Raw genomic sequence first — 12,364 nt, forward strand, 5'->3', positions numbered from 1 at the left:
GGAGGTTCTCGCTTCGCCATCCAGAGCCATCAGGGCAACCTCTGCCTCCATTATGGGATCCATGGGATACATCCTCAATATCCTCCTAACTCACTCCAGCACCAAAGCAGAATGCTGCTTCCTGTTTACTTAGGGAAGTTATTCAATATTGTCACCAACGGTATGATGGCTCTTGGGGTAGCCCTGACCGCTTGGTCTGCCACCCCAGCGCCCGTAGACTGCATCCTGCCGACTGCACCAAATGTAAGACATCAAGCAGGAAAGCAGGATGCAGTGATGAACGGGAGGCAGAGCAAGGGTTAACAGGTTTATTTACAGGGGAGATACTCCACGCAGGGAGGTAAAGAGTTAACAGTATTAAAGGCACAGTAAAACACAACAATTAGGAAACAAGAGTTTATGAAAGTTCTCACACTGCAGTTCCTTCTGCGCACTAAATAGCGCCGACAATGGCGGGCACAGCGCCTCCTCCTGGAGGGTACTGTAGTTGCTGGTTTCTGTCTTCTGGCGGCAGTGGTCGGTTTCCCGTACCTTCCACTGGGCCTAGTCCATACACTAATGTGGCTATTAAAGGCACGAGCCACAGTCCGGTGCGAGCCCAACGTAACTCATTAACTATCTCAAATGGGGGTTAGTCAGGTAACAGATGGTCAGGACAACTATTCTCTCCCCATGTCAGGGTGCAAGTCACAGTCCCTTGTGTGATCTCTCTTGGGAGCAATGCGTGTGCGGTACTCACGGTCACGTCATGTACAGCACCTGGAACTCTCTGGTTATCACTAGGCACACACCGCATGTCCTGCTCTTCCTGGTCCCAGGTGTTGGTAGCAGGTGACGCTGGTCTTTTTGGCACCAGTGCTCCCGAGCGAAGCACTACTGTCTATGTCTGCTGCGGCACCTGGCTCGGCTCTACTCTGTATGCACGGCTCCGCACACCTCTGTTCTGCACGGCTCTGCTACACTCTGCACAGCTCTGCAGCGGTCTCTCTCTCTCTCTGGTGTGCTACTGTATATGCCTGTCTCTGCAGATGACGGGCCGCTTCTATGCAGCCTGCTACAGCAACAGTAGTCTCTGAGGCAAAGGGAGACCGAGCACACCACTCACTGCTCTGCACGCTACTCTGCTCTGGCCCGCAGCAACTCTCCTCTTGTGTGTGTTTTCTCCTCTCTAGCTCCGCACCCTTTTCTGGCTCTCCACGCCCCTTCCTCTCAGCAGGAAGCCATGTCCCCCTCTTCCTTCCCTCCGGCAGCAGGGGAAGGTCCGCCTCTCTCATGCTTCCCCCAGGAGACAGATTCCTCCAGGAGACAGAGAATGAAGGTACTTGCGGTGCGGTCCATCTCCTTACAACAGCAAAATGGATTTCTATAGGATAGGTAAGGGTTTACTCAGCATTAAAGTGCCTTTACATACATGCCATTTATTTGTATATAAAATCCTAATGACAGGTTCCCTTTAAAGCAGGATAGCATAATCATTATGCTTTATAAACTTTATAAAGAAAAGTAAATGATTTGCTCTGTATTAGCTGCTGCAAGTAAGAATACATGTCAAAATATGCCCTACCGTAACATATTTTAGCAATAGCAGCTGGTCAACAAAATTCTGCTCAGTATAAAATAACAAAAATGAATATAAAAGAACAATAATAATAATAATAAGCTGGAGGGTCTAAATGACACTTTAATCTAGGTTTTAAAAAATCCTATGGTCCATGAAATAACAAATAATGTCATTTTTTTTTACTCTATGTTGCACTGATTCTGTATTAATTCTTCTAAAAATGTATCAACAAATTGACACATTGGGGTTAACAGCGGAAGGTGTGTTTCTACAAATTTTGACACTATACAATCAATACAATGTGAGACTGTAGAGAGACACACCTCTTTGACAAAGTGACAAAGGGAATGGTTACAGCTGCATTTATGGATTGTGCTGCTCTTGGTATGGAAAGTGAAAATGCCCATATGTAGTTAATTAAGGTTGTGACACTAATATTTGGGATTATTGACAAAGAAACAGTTTTTTTGCATGAATGCCTAAAGTTGTATAGAGATTCATTATCACTTTTTCCAAGACCTGAAAAGCTAGAATCAGTTCAAAGGCGGGCAATTAGATTAGTATTAGAAAACTTGGATTTGTTTAGCTTAGAAAAAAAGATATCTTGGATGTGATCTCATTTATATGTATAATGACATGTTTGGTCATTACAAAGGACTGGTGCATGTTTATTCTTTTCAATGAGCTTACAAAGGACAAGGGGCACTCATTAGGAGGAAAGGGGATTCTAGCAGCTAAATAGTAAAGGGTTCTTTACACTAAGAGCAGTCAGTCTGTGGAATGTCCTACCACAAGGCAGTAGTGGCAGACACTATAACAGCTTTTAAAAAGGGGCTGTATTATTTTCTCACAACAAATGGCATTGTGGTTATAAATAATCTAGCGATAAAGTATAACTGGTAGAGAAAGGTTGAATTTGATGGACCTAACTTTTCTTTCATCCTAATGTTTTCACTTCATGCAATGGTGCTTTGTCTTTCAATTGTTTCCATAAATTACAATTCATTTGCTAAATATAAAATAATTAACAGCTAAGCAATGAAATATTGCTCTAATAATAGCAAGATTCAGTATTCAAGTAATACCTCATATCTTCTCATATCTCCATAGGCCTGAATACTAAATTATAAGCGTCACAGTACTGTAGCATGATTTCTAGGGGAAAGGTGTTCCTGACCTTTCCCTCACGCTAGGGGGTGCACTAGTCTATCCCTGTCCCCGGAAGGTGGACATCCTGGAATTCCGGATTACCTCGGAAGGTGAAGATGCCAGAGTCACATGCCTTGCTGTGCTCCTGACTTGCCCTTATCTGTTTCCTCCCCCACCAAGGATGGCTTGAGGCCGAAGGGTATAGGACTGAACTAACCATACAAACAAGGGAAGACAAACAGGGATAAATGAAAATTACAATCATACAAAATGCACTCACCAAACAACAAAGTGGAACACAGAGGAGGGTAAGGTAGGTTAAACTAAATCGGTGAGGATGAAAATAAACATGCAAATTCCACGCAGATATCGCCGGAACAACTCTCCAAATGCCAAGTTCTAGAAATTCCATCTACTATGCTGTAACATCTGGCCGTTGCGAGTTTGAAGGTGAATAAACACACAGCATCAAACCCACAGGAATTCCTGATCGTGAGCATGTGCTCTAAGGTGTCCAAATAAGAAATCTACTTAGTACTCTAAAAATACCAACTGACAGTAGTAAAAAAAAACACCCAAGTAATACCAATAATGCCTAATTAAAACTGCTATAAGTGAAGACAAATACACACACATATACTTGCATGCTCACCACATATAGACATGCATATTCATGTGCACTTCATGTGTGCATTCACACATATTCCCTGATATTCCATATTCCCTTATTTACTACATTTAGAAATGCAAATATTAAAGGGGTTGTCCACTACAAAGACAACCCCATATCAATGTGAATGTTTTCCCCCGTGAAAATAAAAACACTTATACTCACCTCCGGTGCCAGCGCAATTCCAGCGTTGTCAGCACTCATGTTCCTGGGTCCCACTTGTGGTTGTTATGACATGTGAGCTCTGTGTCCAAGTAGTGCTGGCATCACTGTCTCCGACTACAGATGTATACGTAATCAAGAGAGCTGCAGCTGGCCACTCACTTCCCCTTGATTACCAGGGCTATCATATTGATGACCTATCCATAGTTCATCAATATCAGACATGTGGGGGTACGACACTCAACCGATGGGCTTTTATTTTCTTTGGGGGAGGTCAGGTGTAAAACAGAGCAGAAATAGCACAGCCGTGCATGGTTTAGTAGCCGTTCCTAAGTCAGCACCTCATCTCCCATTCACTTGAATAGCAAATAAGGTACTTAGGAGCGACAAGCAATGTACAGAGTCTTGCTACTCTGCACATTCTTTATATCCAGACACTGCAAAAGCAGATAATTGGTTAATGGCGGGGTGCCAGCTATCACATCTCCTCCAATCTGATATTAATGACCAACTTAAAGGGTGTGTCCACTATTGGAGAACCCCTTTTAAACAGCAGCATTCAATATATTTTTTACCTAGCTCTATGCGTAACCCCTGTAAAATGATATGACCAGTCCCTGCATGGTTCCCCTTCCTCCTCCATGCAGGGATGTCGGCATACACACTGCCAGCATGTTCCCTGCTTCCTGGCCTGTGTGTGCGTGCCACACCTCCCAATGGCATGAGCACTCCTCTGCTCTTAAAGGGGCAGCGGGCGCCTATAGTGAAATACCTTCAACCTATAGCTGAGAGGCATTTAGTGTTAATGTTCACCTGCAAGATGACTCTCAGCCAATAACTGGGAAGCAAATTGTATAAAAGACTCACTCCTCCTTAGAGAGTCGCCAAGCAACACATTTTGTCATTAGGTGTTCTATCAGTGCAGTTGTGAGTTCCCCTGGCCGTGGCGTGGCCAGGGTCCTAAACCTGAATCCCTGGTCTGGGTGTGGCCAGTGTCCTGAACCCGAATACATGGTACCAGTGTGACCAGAGTCCTGAACCTTAATCCCTAGTCTCAGTGCAGCCAATGATTGAACCTCATTCCCCAGATCAGTGTGCGGCCAGTCCCTGTCCCAGTATGGGAGACCCATGTGTCTGTATGTGTTCCTACAAATATTCTGTGTATCTGGACTGCTAAAACCAGTCTCCGAATCACCCTGTCTGAACATAGCATGAGTCTATGTCATTGAACCTGACCCCTAGCGTTAGCAGCTGCCTAGGAATGGTACCTGGTGGCTACCTGCATCCCAGCCTATCTCTACCATAAGGAGCACCAGTGAACACCAGGTAGCCACTTAGCTATGCACCTTCCTAGGCAGGCCCGGCTCTGTGGCACAGTGGGTCCATAAACCACATGACCACCTGTGGGTGTGACACCTCGGATTGGCACCACTCCTCCTCCAGATCCTGTGCCCCTGCAGTTATCCTGACATGAACAATATCATGTGACCATTTATCAACAGAAGCCTTCACTATTTCATCAGAAAGGAACAAACACTGTTCTTCTACTCTGGTAAAAATACTGGAGGCTGCAGCCAATTAGCGTGCACTGATTGGCTGCAGTAGTCATTTGAGGCTGCTTTCACACATCAGGTTTTTTCTTTCAGGCACAATCCGGCAGTTTCAGGCACAATCCGGATCAGTTTTTTTCTTACGCCGGATCCGTTTTTTCCCCATACAGTTGTATTAGCGCTGGATTGTGCCTGAAGGACATGCGTTTCATCCGTTTTGTGCCGGATCCGTCCCTTCAGGCTTTTTTGCCGGACACAAAAAACGTCTCCTGCAACGTTTTTTGTGTCCGGCAAAAAAGCCTGAAGGGACGGATCCGGCAATAAATGCATGGAACGGATGTGTGAATGAACGTATCCGGCGACTGAATCCGTTTTTTATACATTGAGCATGCCCAGAAGCTTTGTTTTTGTTTCTGGCATGGGATCTCTCTCTCACCCATGCGCAGTACAGAGAGCCGGATCCAGCTAAAAAACGGATCCAGTGCATCAGTTTTTCACAATTTACACCGGATCCATTTTTTTGCAAATTTGCCGGATTTAGCCTGAAACCAAAAACCGGATGTGTGAAAGCAGCCTGATATTGTTCATGCTAGAATACTGGCATGGGGCACAGGGATGGAAACGAAGGAACAACACCAGTCCAGAAGCTTAGTATGGAGTTTATTATATGCTGTACTCTGGGGTTGTTCAGCAGCGGACAACCATTTTAAATTGGTGCCACTCATTTGTGCATCTGATGTGAGTAGTGCCGATGATGTTATGACCCTATATTGTGCACATCTCAGCATACATGCTAAGTTGTAATGTCAGTGGCGCCATTCGATGAGGAAGTTAGGAGAGGTTTAATACCTCTTCAGGACAATCAAAAAAACTTTAGAGTTACTCAGCCGGTGAGAGGTTACATAATTTAACCTGACAAGCACATGAGGACAGTGGAGAGACCTCTGACCCTTGCACTGGTGAAGGATTGCAGGGCACAGGATAAATCTTGGTTTGAAAAGGTCTCACGGATCATTAGGAACACCTTTATATGTTTTCACAACCTCCATGATAAATTCTACATCATTCTGATGATTGATGCCATTAGGATATGTGAAGGAGAAGTAGTGGGACATAAAATCAGAGTCTGAGTAATGTTATAAGCAAGAAAAATGTAATCACACATAAAAATGAGCCGACAATTACAGGAACAGGCTCACAAATAGATGCCAGCGTTCTCTCCATGAACACGCAACACACTCATTGGTTGGGTAATTGGATCATTTATGGAGGCATACAAGTAATTATTGGCAGCATATTGACAGAATGTGCTGCCAATAATATGTACAGTATAATAATACAAATAATATTTTTTTATTTCTATAGCGCCAACATATTCCTCAATACTTTACATTTTAGAGGGTACGTGTACAGACAATAAAGACATTACAGAATAACACATAACTTAAGAGATACCAAAAGGTAATGATGGCCCTGCTCGCAAGCTTATAATCTATGTAGTTGGGGAGAGAACGATAATGTGAACAGTTGTTCTGTTACCACAATTTTTTGCTGGCTCATGTAAACAGGGTGGTAAACGAGCAACAACCTACTAGTAAATAGCCAGTCTTCAGTCATTACTATGCAGACATCAGCACTAGTTATGAGCGAGTGTGCTCGTTACTCGAGTTTTCCGAGCATGCTCGGGTGTTCTCCGAGTATCTTGGGCGTGCTCGTATATTATGTTTAAGTCTCCACAGCTGCATGATTTGCGGCTGCTAGACAGTCTGACTACTTTTGGGGATTGCCTAACAAACAGGCAATATGCCCTATGTGTATTTATGTGTTTATTATTTTGTAAGATCTATTAAATACCGTAAAATGTATTTTGTTCATGGGACAATCCCTTTAAGTTTATTTTAATATGGAAAGGTTCATAGATATACTTGATAAGGAAAACTTTCTCAATTGTAGCCTTTTTTAATAAATATCACGGTTGGCACGAGACTTTGCCTTAGGTTTTAATTTTGCCTCCTCCCCCCCCCCCCCCCCCCTGCGTATTTGAGTTTGGCATTCCTGGCTTACAGTAATGTCAGAGCTGCAGCACACATACAATCTCTGCTTCTCAATGTTGGAAGTCCAATTAATTTTTACAGGAGCTGCTCAGAAATTATGAAGACAATGACTTGCTTCAGTACCAAGGCAGTTGTCAACGTATTCATACATTTCTAGAAGGAATGGAACAGCGCACAGATCTAAGAAAAAAATCTCTAAAATTGTTGTTTCGTGAAGATTGCTGTTCTTTTCCTAAAGCAGAGTTGCCAAGAGTAATAACCGGTCCTCTTTGAAATAAGAAACTGCAAGTGAATATGCTGGTGTACAATAATATAAATGAGAAAAGTATGCAATATTTCTACGTTACCATATTTCCCAGAAAATTGCACATTTTTAGAAAACATTAAACATCTTTTTTTTTTTTTTGCAAAAGGGTCTTTGTCTTTTAATCATTCTAATTTCTGTATTTCTGTATTAAACTGAACAAGACTTAAAATCTGAAAGGATGACCTCAATCTGTTCAACCTCAGTGGTTTGAGGGTTTCTGGAAAACAAAAATCAACCCTAAAAATGAATTGAATTTAAACAAATTACTTTTAGATGAGCTGAAATGAGTGGATAAAAAGTAAATGATATGTCGAGGAGTTTAGTAGTAAAGGTTATAACCAATAAATGCAAGGAAATTGACTTATCATTCCAACTGTTTGGCGAATGTGTTTTAAACATACAATAAGATAAACTGTGTTTTATTCTGGATACTGACATTCCTGGAATCTAAAGTAAATGCCAGATAACCCCTTTTTTGCCATAGAGGTCAGCAAAATAGTACTGCAGAGTGTATTGCTGCTTCCAAAGGCACAGAGGGGATTAAGAAACGTTTCCGGGTCAAGGCTCTAGAATTTATTACAATTGTCAACTTCAGGACTCAACAGTTGAAAAGACAATTTGGAGCATATGTATCGAATTTGCAACTGTAGTTAGTAATAAAGTGTTTGTCTGAGATCAGCCAGTGTTCGGGGCAGGTTCTTATCCCTGTCAGGATATGAAGAACACTCCAGCACTTTTGGCAGTGATAAAACCAGCATGGCTGCCAAACAGGGCACTGTAAGACATGCCACACAAGTGGAGCCTATCAGGTGGAGGATACTCTTAGTGATGCATCGCCACTGAGAGGTATGGGGACGGAATAATCATCAGTGAAATATCCCAGCTGGTCATGATTTCTGCCTGTGCCAAACACCTGCAAACTCTAAAAGGATATCAAAACAAAACTCCACCCAATGGCAAGAAGCCATCCCTTAACAACCAGTCGTTGACTCTACATCACCATAAAAATTAATTTAACATTTCTACAGAAACAGTATTCTTCCTGTCCCAAAAGGCTCTTCCATTTCCTTTCACAGTTCTTTCGGCAAAGATAAATATGCCACAGAAAACAAACAGAAAATAAAGAGCGTAAATATTTGATGACTGGAAAAAATATCTGTTGGTTACAACTGTTTATTTGTGGAAGCTTGTGAACTAAGTAGGTTTTATTAACCTCCAGACTATCTCATGATGCTTAGGTTCCTGTATCATTCACATATTCTGAAAAGTTGTGCTGCCACATCTGGTAAAAGTGTACAGCACACATTGAGAATGCTGAAAGTACGAGTCGAACCCGAGGTTACCGCAAGATGTTTGTTCCATTTACTTATGTGATTATATGACAAGGACCAGGCTGTGGCTAGCTAAAGTTAGAACGTACCTTTTCCTCCAGGGTACCCGGGATCTTTTGGGGCCAATAAAAACTTGTTTTGTATGGAAAATTACAGAATAAAGGTAGAGCGTAAAACAAAATGTGATATAACAATAAAAATACTAATAGCATATAAAGAAATATATTTTATATATTGCAGCAATCTCAATACTGGAAAGCTTATAATTAATCTGACAATTCACATGGAGGAGATTAAGGAGAGAGAATCTTGCTAAGCTTACATCGGAGATTATACTATACAGGCAAGAGACAGAGGGATGACCTGGCTGACCATAAGAGCTTACACTCTTCAGGAGAGAGAAAGGACCTTGCTGACCATAAGAGCTTATAATTTACAGGAGAGACAGAGAGATGACCCAGCTGGCCATAAGAGCTTACACTCTACAGAAGAGAGAGACAACCAGTGATGCTGGAGATGGAAGATGACTCTGCTGGACAAACTGTGTTCCACTGGGAACCGCTGATCTCTGGTGGCCAAGGAACTGGCCATTACTGCACAAGGTATGATAATCCATTAGATGTCAAAGCTACAGGGCATTATGGAAAGGTCCGCATGGCAATGCGAAATTACGTTAGGCTGTTCACTTCTGCTTCAGAGTGTGGGAAATGTTTTCCAGGAAGTTTTTTTTTTCAAACTGTGACTCAACTGTTTCAGGAAATTCAACTTTAACTCGGTCCTATGAGGACCCATCCTCTCATCTCTAGAGGCAACCAATCAGGCATGGTATAGTGGCACATAAAGTCCGTGGGGCAATGCATCCTCCCATACACCCTTCAGAGTTCTGATATGTATGTATGGACTGAAGGTATCGCCAAAAGCATTACATTAAATTATATCAACACAAGTCAAACAATCTAAGTACGTTTTCTGATTCTCTAATGCCTCAGGTGTTAAATATGCAAAATATTATTTCTTTATGCAGTTAGACAGAGGAGAGTTTAATAAATTAAAGCATAATTCCATTTATAAAGAACTGCAGTTATCTCCTGGAATGAAGTGGCTATCGTCTGGGCACCTGAACCCACTAAAATGCCTTTGATGTTCAGTTCCTTGCACAGACTTAGGCTTCTAGTGTGGAAATCCTGAAGACAAAGCATTAAAATTGGGTGTCTGAAGCTGAACAATTTGGAAAATAAGCATAGATGTATAATGCATACTGCAAAAAGGTTGATCTTAGTCCTTTAAGGGCACTAAAACATTAATGGTTAGGATGACCCTACATAAGAAATTTTTTTAAAATGTGCTGATTGGTAGGGTGATCTAGCATCTTTTGACAACTGTGGCCCAAAGACATGTTTGGCTGCCAACATCCCTGGCTTATCTTTCCCTTTCATCTGCTGTAGGGATTTAGTGGTCACATGCCCATACACATAAGACAAGCTTCTACCAAAATTGAAGGGTTTGTACTTGGGATGAGAGCATTGTACTTCGCTCAACCCTGGTCCACAGTCCAAGTCAGTGCTCTCTAGCCGCGGACCCCTCCGGGCTTATGATTAGTTGGGCTGGCGATTTATCACATGTACGCTGCACGCTTTAATGATGACATCAGACCAGGACAATAAATCAAATTCCACTACAGGGAACCCAAAAGTTGGTGGAATTGATGAAGCTCCTGTTCACAGCCAGAGATCATTGGCCTTGACCGTGGACTGCTCATCTCTAGTTTGGACAAATTTGCATAAATATGTGTGTGGTCACCTTTAGCTGTAAATGAAGGTATACTTTACGCAAAATAACATGTAAGGATCATGGATCTTTCATGTTGTGTCAATGTGTGCAAAACAAGCAGATGTGGTCAATTTTTAAGCTTAGCCAAAAATCAAAGTAAACGGCAATCAGAGCAGTAGATTCCAGAGAGAAGAACTCGATATCAAAGGAAAGCTCAAAGTTTAGACAAGTAGAACATAAAACCTAGCACAGCAAGAAATACTGGTAGATCTTTGACAATATTTGTTTAGGTTGCTGAGGCCCTAATGTTCAGCCAAAGATGATTTAGTGCAAGATATTGAACTCAATAGTCACTACTGCTGCTCTGCTTGAGATTAAAGATGAGTGAACGTGGCCAAAAACTATTATATGGAACAGGAGACTTGATCACAGGTGATATCATGAGCAGCAGGTTTCTACTTCTGGCAGATCTGTGCACATAAAGCGTGTATGAGTTGCATATAAATTATATCTCAATTGGCATGTGTCAGAGGTATTTTATTTATAATAAAGTAATATAACTTGTATATACTGTATAATGTCCACGTCCGCCTCCTCAATGTGCTTCACTTGCTTCAACCATAGACCAAATTTATCCTGGGCTGTCTTCATCAAATGACCAAACACATAAATGTACATCACAGTAATGAATGATGGTGTATGGATTTGTATTAAATGAGGGGATGAGTGTATTAGTTGTAGTGTGGAATGCAGCACTGTCAGACACACTGGGCAATTTATGCAGGGCTTGGATATAAACAAAGCAGACAAGCAAAAATCACGATCTTCAGATAGTGAGTACATTATATTTTACAGACTATTTGTAAAATAGCTTCCCAGTAAAAAGTAATGAGCAGTTATCCTCTTTTCCAGGACGTCACATACATTCTTATAATGTGAGTATTTTTTCATTGGTAGTGGATAGCTGTGTATGTTACAGGATGACTATGCCATCTTTCATTCTGGGCACCATTTTAGACAAAAAGCGTATAGATCTTTTGTTGGATATACAATGGTTCATAATTAGATTATTCTTGATATCCTCCTAAGCGAGATTTGAGATTAGAAATTAGAAACCCTGTAGCCTGTGTGGTATAGAAAATAAAAGTGATTGCGCGAAAAAAACACATTAGCCTATGTATAAAATTGTGCAGGGAGTCTAAAATTGGGAATTATGACGGTATGTTACATACGCACTGTTAGGACTCTGCTTCATCTCAAAGTTCCAGCAGTAGTCACGTGACCGCTCATATACGATACTTGCCAACCACTTTCTCTACTGCTTCTCTTAATGTAGCGGAATCCCAATAGCATATAAATTACACACTGTAAGGATTCCCCTTACGAGGCTCCATTCTTAATTTCACACTTGGCCCATGAAACCTCTTAAAAGCATGTATTCACCTCATTCATATAATGTTGGTGTTTTATGAATAAGGTAGATTTGTAAGAGGTAACTTAAGGGGACAAAGTTTCTTAGCATTACCCAATCATTAAAGGGGTTGTTCATAAATGCTACATTCCCCCAATGTATTATAAAACACCACCTACGGCACTGAAATGGTACCAAGGATGTTGAAGCTGGCTCTCTCGAGGCTCGCGTGACATTGTTAAGACAAGGGAGCCCTGTAGACAATCAGTGCTGCCATTGGGTTGCTGTGCTAAGGCCTCTTTCACACTTCAGTCTTTTGGCGTCAGTTTGAATCCGCCGTTTTCTTTAAATAGCGGATCCGCCTTTTTTTTTGGCGGATCCGCTATTTTCCCATAGACT

The 12,364-nt window shown here is 41.7% G+C and overlaps 1 protein-coding gene across 1 annotated transcript in view; it reads right to left on the bottom strand.

Annotated features, from left to right (window-relative positions):
• SUGCT (succinyl-CoA:glutarate-CoA transferase) overlaps window positions 1-12,364 on the bottom strand; it is a 1,605,135-nt gene that overhangs the window by 810,434 nt on the left and 782,337 nt on the right. The window lies entirely within an intron of this gene.

The sequence above is a fragment of the Ranitomeya imitator genome, chromosome 6 (assembly GCF_032444005.1).
Source record: "Ranitomeya imitator isolate aRanImi1 chromosome 6, aRanImi1.pri, whole genome shotgun sequence".
Lineage (NCBI taxonomy): Eukaryota > Metazoa > Chordata > Amphibia > Anura > Dendrobatidae > Ranitomeya > Ranitomeya imitator.